This window comes from Cannabis sativa, chromosome 8, assembly GCF_029168945.1.
Source record: "Cannabis sativa cultivar Pink pepper isolate KNU-18-1 chromosome 8, ASM2916894v1, whole genome shotgun sequence".
NCBI lineage: Eukaryota > Viridiplantae > Streptophyta > Magnoliopsida > Rosales > Cannabaceae > Cannabis > Cannabis sativa.
This window is the reverse complement of record NC_083608.1, coordinates 44,051,187-44,066,134: the sequence shown is the minus strand read 5'-3', so window position 1 is coordinate 44,066,134 and position 14,948 is coordinate 44,051,187.

Sequence of the window (14,948 nt, the reverse complement as noted above, 5' to 3'; positions counted from 1 at the left end):
CAAAAAAAAATTAAAAATTAAAATAAAATAAAATATAGAGTTATCAAATTGTGGATTGCATACCTTCATTTGGAAATTAAAGATTTTTTTCTCCTCCTTTATATGCGTTAATTGAAATCATGGGCAAGAAAGATATAAATATATATATACTAGCAAAAATTACGTGCGAGGCACGTATACTAAATTTTATGCTAGTTTTTTTTTATGTTATTTGAAAGTAATACAATTAAAAATTAAAGAAAAAATATTATTAGTTATTAGGTGAGATTATTATTATGTGTATCTAAATATTATAGTTTATAATGTTGTCAATTAAAAGTGAATACTGAATGCAATATATTAGTGTTTAAGAAAGCTTGATAATTTAAATATGTTCTTAAGTTAATCCAAAAATAAGTTAAAAATTGATGTTCCAATACTTAAAGAAACATTACTTAAATGGGTGTAAGATAAAAAGAAAATTAAAATTCAATCTCTAAAATGTTGATAATTGAAGATAGCATTTGTCTAAAAATTGTAGATAAGAAAACTAATGATAGTCATTGGTGGATTTCAATCTTCATTTGCTTCGATAGAGACAATAGTGTAATTTTTGTATTTTGCACTTTTCATTCTAGCCGGGTCCGCATATATGTGGATTGTCTATTTTTTCGTTGATAAATTGAATATGGTAGTATCGACAAAAAGTGAAAAATCATGTTTAACAAAAAGTGATAGTATTCTATAACAAAATACTATTAAATTATTTTAAAATACTATATTTTATTAAAATAAAACTCTATACGATTAAAATTTCATATTTATCTTTATTCAAAAAGAAAAAAAAATTGATAAAAAAAAAGAAAAAAACATGAAAAGTTTTTATTATTATCTCTACTGTCTTTCTAGATGTGAATAATGGTATCTTCTTTCTTCCATATTCTTCTTTATTTTTTGTATATTGTGTTTGCAGCATATATGTAAATTATTACGTAACTTTAAAAATTTTGCTCTTGGAAACTAATGCATATGTCGAGCACTTAGAATCATTTGTTATCGGTAAACTTTGTTGGGTTTTTTTTGCTATTGATGCTTGGTTTTGTGAACTTTGATAAAAGTCACACTTTTTTTTTTTTATTATTATTATTACTTATATATTTTGTTATTAAGTTGTGAAGAAGAAAAAAGAGAAGTGTGAATTGGAATATTATGTGTGATCCCATGAGAATGTCCAAATTCTAATAGTAAAAGGAATACAATAAATAATTAAAGAAAAACCCAATCGTAGATGTACAATAGCAAAAATCCAATCGTTTTGTTTTGAATTTAATAAGATTTATTTTATTTATTTTATTATATATAAATAAAAAGTGACTCATTCGGTTATATAAGCACACTTTATATAGAATAGATATATATATATGTGTGAGTGTGCATGTGTGTTTAATTAATATTAATTATGACCTAGCTATAGGATGATAAGTGTAGCTTAATTAAGCAACATCTGATTTTTGTTAAGCTCTTTTTTCTTTTTCTTTTTTATGTTCAATTATTGTCGAATATTTTTATTTTTGAAGATTCTCAACCTTGGTTATTGCGTTATCTAAGATAAACTTAAAATATAACCCAAAATTCTAATTCCGTATTCCTCAAAATTAATTATTTAATTATAAATTATATTATTTCAAAGTTTATTATAAACTATATATAGCTTGCTATACTCTAGTTGGTTGTGAAATGTAAAGTAATGAAGATAAAACACAACTTGTTGGAATCAATGGTGAAGCCTCTATACTTGATAACGTAGAGTTATATAACCCACTTCAAAATTCAAATCCATACATTTTTATATCTAATATATTTATACTAATTATATATACAGGTATTTGTTTTTATTAGCAAGTTTTAGTTTTTTTTTTTTCTTAATATTGAGAGGACGAAATTAAATTTAGGACCTACTATGTAAAGTCACTAAAGTATGTCTATAATCAAATTCAATAGCACATGGTAATAAAGCTCGCGACATGTAACACTTTGTATTGTAACATATTGTAATAATATTTGAAAAAAAAAAAACATAATTAAGATAAAAGAAATTAAAGGGAAAATAAGGGTTCTACTTGCAACCCATAACATAATAATTAGTACACCTCATTATAATTTAAATAATTTTTAAAAATTACTTTTAATATTTTTTTAGAGTTTTTTTTTTCACATTATTTTATATTAATTTCAATATTTATTTTGATTTTTTTTTTCTAAATGATGATATATTTCTTTAAGAAAATTTTATTTATTTTTTAATCGTAATATTTAAAATATAATTTATTTTTATTTGATAAATATATTATTTGAGAATATGAATTGAAAAAAAAAAGTTAAATTTTTTATAACATAAACATAATTACTAAAGAAAAATAAGTATATTATTTAAATTTTATATAACATAAACATTTCCGAAAATCATAATTACTAAAGTCAATGATCACTAACCACAATTATTAATTTTCTAGCTAATAGTTCTGTTGTCTATCTATTACCATATATAGAGAGGTCCAAACACCATCCCTATATATATGTATATATATATGTATACTGTGTGTGAAGCACATAGAAGTTGGTTTGAATTAGGTCGATCCTTGGAACAAAGAAAAAGAAACCAGAAAAAGACATTGTTATTGTTGCTAGCTAGGAGAGGTATCTTGTTCCCACCCAGCTGTAACAATTAATATTAATAATACATACATATATATATATACAATGTGTGGTCCATAGTTATTAGTTGTGTATATTTTTGGGTTGATTATGATATAATATATTATTTTGTTGGTAAGTGGGATTTGCTATATATATAATTTTTAATATATTATTTAAGGTACGGAAGCTCAAAATTCTGATGAAAGTGATCCCATTAGAACTTACACATTTCCTTTTATGTGGAAAAATTTTCATGTCTCCAAGTGCTTAAACCTATCTATTTATATATATATAAAGGAATAACTAATGTTGGGGGACCATGTAATATATACATAAGCAACGACCACCAATGGTTACTATAAATTATATATATATATACCTATTTAAAAAACAACAAATCTCTTATATTTATATATTTGTACGAGTACTATAGCGCCATGGCCATGGGGACCATTATATAATGTACTAAACACAAACACATAACTTAAAAACAGAAGATAAAGTTAGTTTCATATACAATTATAATATTTTTAGGAAATGCATTATATATATATATATATATATTACTGGCGCTAGAGGTTATGATTTTAACAATACAAGTAATTTAAGGATCTCTAATCTTTTTTCATTATCATTTTTATAATTCTTGGTGGCTGTGCATATAGGGTGGTACCATTTTTTCCATAAGTTTTAGAGACATGCTTCCTGGATCACGCTGGTATACATATATATATATAAATATATATATATAAATATTTATAACTTCGTATATATTGAAGGAGATGAGGTTCCAGCACTACTGCTCGTCTGTGCTGAAATTGTGGGAAATTTTCCCCCTTAAATTAATAAATCCAAGTTTTGTTTATCAATCTAGTCACTTTTTATGTCACAAGATGTATGTGGTTTATATCTATATAAATATATATTTTTCGTAAATATATTTAGTACAAATCGCAACTCAAGACGTACGACCATATAAATTTTTTTGAATTGAGAATTTCATTCAAAAGTCAAATGGGACCAAACCCATCAAGTTAGATAAAAATAAAGCTGCAAAAAATATCACATGTAAAGATGACTAAACAAACAACAAACTAAGCATAATTAGAGCGAAAAAAATTCCCAATAAGGACAACAGCAGGCTTGGTTTGCCTTTGAAACATTATCTACTTAACACAATTAGGCCACAACACAATTACTATTCTTAACTAAAAAATGTGGAGAATTTTGTGTAATGTGTAATTTCTTCTAATTTTAGGTTGAGGGGATTGTTTACACATATCTATCGTCAATGCATGGTTTTGAAAGCCAACAGAATAGGGTAGCTAGTGGTGACCCCTTTTATTTATCAAAACCAAATTATATATTACTTTTTTTTTTATGAATAAGAATTTTATTGCTCCAAACTAACTATTACATCACTAATCATTATACTTTGCTATCTATACATTACATTCCAGATCTATACAATCATTACAACCCTTCAAATCCTTAAAATCCATTCTTTATCCTCATCCTTAGCTCTTCTAGGAATCAGCCCTTTAATTCTCATCTTACTCACTTGCTGAGCTTTCTTGACCGTGGTAGTGGCTAGCCACTGCTGGTGGTTCCATATCACTTCATTCCTTGCCTTCCAAACAAAATACACCAAGCTTGCAAGCATAGTCTTCACCATACTTTTTCTTGCTGCTGAAAAACGTTTGGTGTTGTGGCAAGCTTGCAGCAGTTGGTGAATCTTAATGGCTGGCGTATTCCATTGCAGAATTTCCTTCAACATTTGCGAACGGTTTCTGAAATCACATTCAAAAAACAGGTGTGCAATGGTCTCTTCTTCTTTACTGCAGAAGACACACTTTGCATCCATGGCAGCCATGTATTTGCTTAATCTTTCTCTTGTATTTAGTCTTTCCCAAAGAACCAACCACAAGATGAATCGATGCTTGGGAACAATAAGCCGATCCCAAACAAGATTACTCCAAGGTAATTTATCATATTCAGCAAACAACAAGTTATACCCTTGTTGGATCTTGTATTTCTGCACAACAAAATTGGTTAGTGAAATCTGTTGCTGAATTTTGTACTTGACAGCCACTATTTTCCTCCATGCCCAGCTGCAATCCAAGGGAGCATTATAGCTCCACCAATCCTGCTCCTTGATATACACATTATGACTCCATTTGACAAAGAGACAATCTTTTTTACCAGCTATATCCCACACATACCTCCCTAAGGCAACCATGTTCCATTTTTGTACATTTCGAAAGCCTAACCCCCCTTGCTGCCTTAGGCCTACAAACATAGTCCCAAGCCACTAAACCAGCCCCGCCCCTCTTGTGTACCCTTCCAAAGAAAGGATCGGCAAGTAGCTTCTATATCCTTCAAAAGCTTTTTTGGAAGAATAAAGATTTGAGCCCAGTATGTGTGTATAGCTAGAAGGACTGAGTTAATCAGTGTCACTCTTCCCATGTAGGATAAGTTCCTAGTACTCCACATCCTTATTCTACTTGTCATTTTCTCCAGGAGACATTGACACTCTGATCTAGAGATCTTCTTGAAGCTTATAGGAATACCAAGATAAGTAAATGGAAGAGTACGCCTTTTAAAATTAGATGCATCTATGATTCGAGTAACCTCCAATTCTTGCATTCCTGCACAATATATTGCTGTCTTCGCTCATTCGGTTGCAAGCCGCAGGAAGCCGAGAACAATTTCGGACCTTGAAGCGATAGCAAAGCCGATATATAATCTCCATGACAGAAAACTAATAAGTCATCAGCAAAACACATATGGTTCAACTTGAGAGATGCACACCTATCATGAAATTTGAACTCTGTCCGAGTCCCAACCTTGGTGAATATCCTAGACAAATATTCCATTCCTAACACAAAAAGGAGGGGAGACATCGGGTCTCCTTGTCTCAGCCCTCTCTTTGCATTAAAGAATCCACACATAGAGCCATTCAGCAATAGGGAGAACTTAGGAGTGGATATGCATTCCATAATGAGCTTGGTGAACTTACTAGGAAATCCTAGAGCATCCATCATCTCATGCAAGAAACTCCATTCTATAGTATCATATGCCTTCCTCAAATCAATTTTGATCATACAACTAGGTTTGCAATTATTCCTCCCATAAAATCTCACCAAGTCTTGACATACCAGCACATTGTGAGCAATAAATCTGCCATGTACAAACCCTCCTTGGTTCTCTGCAATGAGATCAGGAAGCACCCTCCTCAATCTATTACAGATGACCTTGGTTGCCACTTTATACACCACATTACAGCATGAAATTGGCCTGAAATCTACCACACTTTTAGGACAATTAGACTTGGGAATTAAGGTGATTGTAGTAGTATTTATCTCTTTTAAGATCTTCCCAGATGATAAAAAAGAGATAACTACTTCTACAAGATCAGATTTCACCAACTCCCAATTATCTTGAAAAAATGCACTCCCAAACCCGTCCGGACCAGGTGCTTTATCTTTGTCAATTGAAAACATAGCTGATTCCACTTCTTTAGCCGTGTACTCTGCTAGTAAAATTTCCCTATGACAATCATTTACTTTCGGACCAAGGTCCACAATGGACTGATACACCTTCCTTCTGCCTGTTATTGTTGATCCTAAAAGCTTTTGGTAGTACTCAAGAAAAGCATTTTGGACTTTGTCAGGAGAATCACACCAGTTCCCATGCTCATCTTCAATTGAAAAAATCTTATTTTGGATTCGTCTCAATTTTAGAGAAGCATGAAAGAGGTGAGAGTTGTCATCTCCAAACTTAGCCCAATTTAGTTTAGCTTTTTGAGTCATGAAGCTAGCATAAGCTTTGCTGATTGTTACATACTCTTTCCTGGCATACTGTTCCTGCAACATCAGATTCTCATTCCCCGGGTTCTGATTCAATTCACCTTGAATCTCTGCTAAGTGAATTCGTGCTGCTGTTTCTGCCTTATGAATATCAGAGAAATCCTTCTTGTTCAGTTGTTTTAATACTGCTTTTAGTCTCCTCAGCTTATGGACAATTCGAAACATTCTTGTACCACTACTCTCCTCTTCCCAAGCCTTAGCAACCAGATTGTCATACTCAGGAGCCACCTTCCACATGTTATAGTACCTAAATGGTTTTTTCCCAAAGTTCTTATCCTCATAAATAGAGACTAAGATAGGACTATGGTCAAAAATCATTTCAGGTAAAAAGGGCTTCAGAACAAGGAAATACATTCAACCACTGCATATTCACCATGGCTCTATCAATCTTTGAAAAGATCCGTTCCTCTGGTTTCTGCTTGTTGTTCCATGTGAAAAAAGACCCTGAAGATTTTAAATCCATCATTCTGCACTTCTCCATACTATCCCGAAACCTCTGGGAGGGTACATTATGAGCTCTTTTCCCAATCCTTTCATTTGCATTCAATATCTCATTGAAATCACCCATTAGTAACCATGGCTCATCCACTTTGCTAGCTACTTCCTCTAATTCTTCCCATAATTCTGCTCTCTTGTTCACATCATTAAATGCATAGACTAATGACACATAAAATTTCCCCACTTGTTGCTGAGATTCTACATAGCAATGAATAAGTTGGCTCGAGCAATAGCGAATATCCACAGAGTAAACACTAGGTCGCCACGCAACAATTATTCTTCCTTTATCCAACCAAGGATTATTATTTGTAAAGCACCAACCAGAAAAAAGACTAGTATATAAAGCTCCCATATTTTTATTTTGGACCTTTGTTTCAAGGAGGCTAACAAAACCAGCACCTTTCGAGAAGATCAACTGCTTAATCTCATTATGCTTCTGCTGGCCATTAATCCCCCTTACATTCCAACATAAGAATCTATCCATTTGATGTTGAGGGATCTCCCTCCCCTCCTGTATTAAACTTGATTATCTCTTCTACCTCTAAATTAGCAAACATGTTCTTCACAATAGTCTCCTCTGCTTCATTACTCACCATCACTTTCTTACCCTTGCTTACTCTTTGAAACCCCTCCTCATCAACCTGCTGCTCTTTTTCTGGTTTCTTCTTTTTTGGCATCCAAACTTGCTTCCCTTGCTCTTGTTTCTCCTCTTTCCTCCTACATTCTGTTGTACTATGCCCTATACCAGAACAGTTATAGCACACAAGTGGAATCCATTCGTACTTCACTTCCAATTCCACTTCATGATCAAACTCATCTATAAAGTCAATTTTATCAGGAAAGCTTTGAGCCAAACTAACCTGAATTAAAATTCTAGGGTACTGCAGCCGATCCCTGTTTCTTGTTACACTATCCACTTGCAATGGATCTCCCAACTGACTTACAATCTTGAACAAAGATGATTCACCCCAGTATTTGATGTCCAAAATTTCTTCAATTGAATCCAGGTTGGAACATTAGTGACTTCCTCTTTGGTGAAATCATCAATTGGGTTCCAAGGTTTCATCACCATTGGTTTCCTATCAAAGAAAACATATCCCTGCTGCATAATCTTATCTCTTTGCTCCATGCTTTGGAATCTGATGATGAAAATTCCTTTAGCAAGTAATCCAACTTTAACCACCTCTTCTTTCCACAACCTGCGCACAAACCCTTCCAGAATACTGATAGGAGGATTTGCTCCTATTACATAGCAAACTAATGAAGGTTGCCAGTAGCTTACTTCCTCTTCGATATCCTTAAAATCTATCTTGATCTTCTTCTTTAAACCAGGACACTCTGCCTCTTTATCAGAATGTTCATAAGAGTTTTCTAAGTTACGAAAAATATTAGATCTGAGAATAGGGGGATGTACCTTTTTCCCAGTGCTAATATCCTGAGCAGTGCGATTTGCCATCGACAGCCAATCAGAAAACTCATTTCGTACTCCACTTTGTCGCTGAACTCCAAGATCCAAATCTGCAGGTGAAAGACCTCTCTCAGCACAGAGTTCTTCATCACAGCACTGTTCCATTGAAACATCATCTTCCTCAATCGTCAATTCTTGAATCCCTACCTTTGCGCATCCATGGATCTAGTCTTTATGACTCTATCCGAGGATGAAGGTCCAGTTTTCTTCCCCTTAGATTTCCCTTTCCCGGCCATTTTCGCCCTTTTCGCCATAGCTCCGGTGAGACACCGAAAGAGAGAGAAGGAGCGGGAAAAGTTTTAATAATATCTTCTAAATTTCTTACAGAGAATGTTCTGTGTTCTTTTTTTGATCAATTATGTATTACTTAATAATAAGTTATTAGGCATAAAAAAAAAATAAGGACGAGTCCAGTTAGTGATGAATAGAATAGCACATATTCTTATATATGGTTTATTACTTTTACAATTAATTCATGTGGGACAATATTCTCCAATAAATTCATATGATTAAATTTAATTCAATTTGTAAAGTGTAAATATCTACGTTTGTGTCAATTGGGTTAATTTGATTTAAAATTCTAAAATTTACCCTACGAATTGAATATTAATTAATATGTGAAAATAATGATTTAATCCACTCTAATTCATACATATTTATTATGTACATATTAATTAAGTATTTATTAATAATTAAGATGTATAATTAGAAAGGGTTTAACAAATCCTCGTGCTGATTTAATAGATCTAATCACTCTTATCGGCCGACTTTTCATATAATCACTCCATTCTCCAACTAACTAATTAAAGCCAAAAAAAAAAAAAAACTAATTAAAGCCAAGACCAAAGCATTAGGTAAGTTTCCATTAAAATAACAAAAAGTAAATGGCAAAAACTATATAAGCAATAGCTTTTTCTCTTTGATTTTATAGTTATTGTCAAGAAAATCAAAATCAAAACCAATATATGACATAAATTTGAGAAAAAAGAAAATTGAAGTTTGATATAAATAAATAATATAAAAAATTATGAGATTAAAAAATAATCAAAGTTTAAAATATGAAAAATTAAACAAAATTAGACCATAAATAAATTTTATAAAGCTTTTAATAACAAATAGTATCAGAAAAGACATGGATGGTATTAATCGCGAGACGTGGCATTGGGACCCACACTACGAGACGTGTCATGTTAAATCACTTTCAAATAACTATTAATCGCGAGAATTACGAAGGTTTGGTCACATCTAGGAGGAGTCCACATGGATGGTAGATGATTTTGTCTTTTCCTCTTCGCGAGTAAACTCGACTCGGAGAAGAGACGAAGGGATAGACAGAGTATAGCATATTGTTTGAGGTTAAGTCATTGTATATGCAGTTAATGCGGCATGAGGAAAAACATCCTACACATTATCCTGAAAAGACATGCTCAAGGGTTCAAATCCATAATTCCCCAATTTTATAATGTCTCGTACATCAATAGATGGATACATAATGAAGCAAAAGACAAGTATAATCTCACTAAACACCTATAATATGCCTAAACAAATCATAAAAAATAGGCAATCATGTCCTATGATCAAATTTAGAAAATTGTGCAAAGCATGACTCATACAAACACGACAATAATGACCTTTCACCATAATTATGAGTCTATAAATACTCTGATGATGTATAGAAGAATAGACTCTTAGGAATTCTCTGTAAAGAAATACATTAATAACAGTGACTCATGGATTAAGGCTCATTAATCACCAACCATGTAAAAAAGTTCTATTCTTTAACTTCTATTAATTACTACAAACAACTCTAATTAGTATTTGTCAAAAATCTCGATCAACATCTTAGTGCTTTCATTGAGAACTGTAGGAAGCTTACCAAAAGAGGAAATCATAAAAAGCCTCATGGTATAATGGTGTTATAAGGAACACTTCACATCCACAACAGCCTAACGACCCAAAAGGTCTAGAAGAAGAAGAGGCAGATTTTCTTATGGATGCTGAAGGAAAAGGAGACACCAACGATCCTGAGTATACAAACCAAGAGGAGTTCGAAGCATATGATGAAGACAATTACACGGAACTGGTGGCATTGAGGCAAAAATTTGTTGACCAAGAGGCTGAGTTTGTGGAAAAAAAGAACAAAACAAAAGAATGCAGGAAATATTGATCGTTATGAAAAAGACAATGGAAAATGCAGGCATTCATGTGAACACAACTGCAGTCCTAAATTTGTAAGAGAAGACGGGGGAAGGACCTTCTCAGGCTGCAAGAGGCCAAAAGCAGAAGGATAAGAAGCCTAGTCTCATCAGGTACCCTCTTGGAAGACCTCCCCAAAAGGGGAACCCTACGGTCATACCTGAAAAGAACAAAATATCATGGGATCCATAAAAAGTTTGTTCTGATCTCCCAAAAAGGAAAGGTCTGCCAAAGGGTAGATTTCCCAAGGGAAAACTGGCCCCCAATACCACAAAGATTGGAAAAGTGTCCGTGCACCAAGAACCAAGGGAAAAAAAGGGGTCTGCTAGGAAAGGCCCCCCGATCAACTTACAAAAAAAGTGCAATGACAGGCACAGAGACCTCAAGGTACATCTTGATCAGAAAAAAAATTCACTTCAGCCTCCGAGAGTATCCTAAATGAAGGGACTTTGGCTGAACTTGTTATCCTCCAGAAGGACATAGCAAGGGTCTCCCGAAGACAAAAGGGAGATGACTTAGAGTCAAATGGTGAAGATGGGGAGCCTTGTGCCAGAAATGTACTCGAGGCTGAACTCTCAAAAAATTTCAAAATGCCCAGAATGACTTTGTATACGGGTGACACGAATCCAAGTGATCACATGTCTAGAATGAACAAGGTTATGGCAGTTATGAGGGTTAACAATGATGCCAATGTTTATTTCTCACTGATATTGGGAGGATCTGTAGAAGAATGGTTTAAAAAGCTAGAACCTAGATTCGTGAATTATGGGAATAAGTTGTAGACTAATTTCAGAAGACAGTTTGTTGCAGCGAAAAAGATAAATCTTGAAGTCAGTGCCCTGACTAACATTAACAACTACCTTTGGAAACCTTGAAGAACTTTATTAAGAGATTCAAGGAGGAGGCTTCCAAGATAAAGAAAGTTGATGATGGACAGCTACAAGCTGGTATCTGTACCAGAACTCCCTTCTGGAATGAACTACAACAAGAAGGTGCGTCTAGCCTTCAAGATTTTCAGAAAGAAACTCAGAAATATGTCAATTTGGAAGAGGCTCAAATAACGGGTTTTGGATGGTATTACCCTATTAGAGGCCTAGGTATGATTTCGAAGTGCCATTCCCTGGAATCACACTTCTTGCCACTCCTCAAACAAATGTAACACCTAGTGTGCAATTTCAAGAAACACCCGGATATTTACAAAATTCAGCTACGGCCCCAGTCCAATCTGACTACACTGACTACAGACTGCAAGGTAGTGGCCCCACACCTGGAGCTTTCACATGGTATCTCACTCAGTCCGCTTCACTTGCAGCAAGCATAGTTGTAAATCCATAATCCTTCCGGAGTAAAAGATCATCTAAAGGAAGCACCCAGAGTGAGAACAAAAAGCCAAAGAGAGGATCCAGATACAATCCCCAGCATACTCAATATACTAATTTGGTGGACACATAAGAACATGTGTATTTAGCTACAAGATAGAATGTTCACTACTGGAGGTCGCCTCCTTTATTCTAAGACAGTTCATGGAGAGATCCCAACAATAAATGCGAGTATCATAATGATATTGGAGATACAACCAGTGAAAGTAAAAATTTAAAAGACAAGATGGAGAGCTTAATACGTCTAGGCTACTTGTATGAGTTCCACAAATGAGAGAAGGGCAAGCCGGAGCTCAAGCACCACCCAGAGGAACGATACAGGCTCTAGATTCGTAGGCCTCTTTGGGAGCACTCCCACCTAACCAAGGAAATCTTCCCATACATCTACCTAAGCTGAACGGGAGAGTGGCTATGATCTTAAGAGGCCCCCATATAGGTTCAATCCGCCATGAGATAAAACGCTATGCCAGAGCCCTGGATCATAATGAAGAAGTATGGGAAGTAGGACATCTACCGGCACAAAAGCCTCATCTCATAGACCAACAAATAACGTTCACTGAAGAAGATGCCTAACCAATGCATTGAGACTCCCATTTCCAACATGATAGTTGCTCGAATCTTGGTGGGTATTGAGAGTTCAGTGAATATTCTCTTTAAAGATGCTTTCTTGGCCATTGACCTCACAGACCAAGACCAGTCTCCAAGTGATTCCCTGCTCACGGGGTTCAATGGAAATTTCTTTATTCCCATTAGAAAATTAGGCTCCCAATGACTTTGTGCCCTGACACTCCTCATAGCACATTTAAATATTGTACTTTTGTTGTGGTGGATTGTTCAACGACTTATAGTACTATCATGGCACGTTCGACTTTCGTGGATTTTAGAGCCTATACTTGGTATAACATTGGGAAAATCGCACAGAAAGTACTTAGACAAAAATTTTAAATTTTGAGAATTAAGTACGTGCAATGACAGGGTTTTATCAGATAAAGGGTAATATTCAACCTGGGATTAAAGGCTACCCGGACAACCATTTGTCTGTAATAAAAAAATAATACCAAGATTATAAATAGCTTGGTTAGCTATATTATGTCAAAAGTGGCCACTAAGGTAGAAATATATGCATTAAAAAAATAGGTATAAAGATACCGAGTTCAAAGGTCCATTAGGGTCGAAGGATTGTGAAATTCAGGCTAGAGGTTATTATTGTCTTGTTCTAAGATAGTGAAGTTGGCCGCCTCGACATTCTCAGTAGACGCCCTAGCATACTCATTTGCAAAAACTTGGACCCTATCATGAGCATCTTGAGCTTCACAAAAGGTTAATTTCTCAGCTAGTTCCTCGACATCCATATATCTAAAATTAGCGGCTGGGTTGGCCTTCCAAAATTCATAGAAGACCCATACGCCTCGTTCCTAATGTTGTCAAGCCGATGAGCTTTTCTTTCTTCCTGTAAAGATTTATTTTTCACCTCTAGTGATGCCCGAGCGGCTTCCAAAGACTTGATCAATTCCTGGACCTTGTCTGTAAGAGAAGTTTGCAGTCTCCATAAGCCCTCACTCTCATCCAGAATATACTAAATTTCAAAATTAATGGGTTGTTAAGACAACTTATCTATTTAAAATTTGAATTTAACTAACTATCATATGGTTATTTTAATACTATTTTAATAATTTAAATAACTAACATGATAAAGTAGTAAAATATTTAGGATTTTAAAAATAAAGATTTTTCTATTATCATTTTCTAATTTTATAATTTAAAAATAATAAAATACCATAAATAAACCAAATTTAAAAGTAAACATAATGGTTAGGATCTTTTCGTAATATCTAGATTAATTACAAATTTTAACATTATTTAAATGAAAAATAAGATAATTAAGATATAATATTACAATTAAAAATGATAATTTAATTAAAATATATATAATATGGTAATACATAATCTTATTAATTTAAAATAGTAGATAAAAATAATAATTAATTAATTGTTGAGTTTAAACCATAAAAATAGTTGTTGGCGTTGGTAATACAGTTATTTTCTAGTTTTTGATGGAAATAATTTGTATTAAAAAAAGGGTTTTGGAGCTGTACAACCTGGTTTCCTCAAAGCGAAAAAGATATGCAGCTTCTGAAAGTGGTTGCCTCGACCAACTGAGCGGGTGATCAAAATGGCACCGTTGTGACGGAAAGCGTAGTGAAGGAAACGAGGGAAGCCTTGACTGCAGTTGAGGTCGTCGGTGGTGGGGTCCAAGACGTGTACGGTGAAGATTTCGCCACCGAGGATCAATTTGTCACTCCATGGAGCGTCTCCGTTACTAGTTCTGATAAAAGTCGTGGAATATGCTTACTTCATCATAAGTTTTATTGACTTATTCACCATTTGAAAGTCAATGCAAGGTTTTATGGTTTGTGTATTTCGTTAGGTCAAAACTCTGTTTCTTTGTTCTCTTTATTATTTATTTATTTGAGAATATAATTTTAAAATTGATTTTACATTTCATATAATATTATATGTGTTGGTGTTTTTGGCTATTTCGGTTTTGTTTTATTTTTCATTTTTAATTTAATGTTATATTATTCTTTAATAATTAAAAATTCGTTTAGATTTCTTAAAGACTTAAGGTTGATGGATGCTGCCATTGTTGAGGTGAGTTTCTTCATATTTCGGCTGGTGGGTTTTGAGGTGAGTTACTTTTGGCGTGATTTTCGTGGTAATTTGTGTGTTTTTAGTCACTTGTAACAAATTTTTGGTAATTAGACCGTGTTTAATGATGTTAATTATGATTTATTTTTACCTTTTAAAACCTGCTTTTATTAAAATAAATAAGGCCTTTATACTTTTAGATTCTTTTTTAAT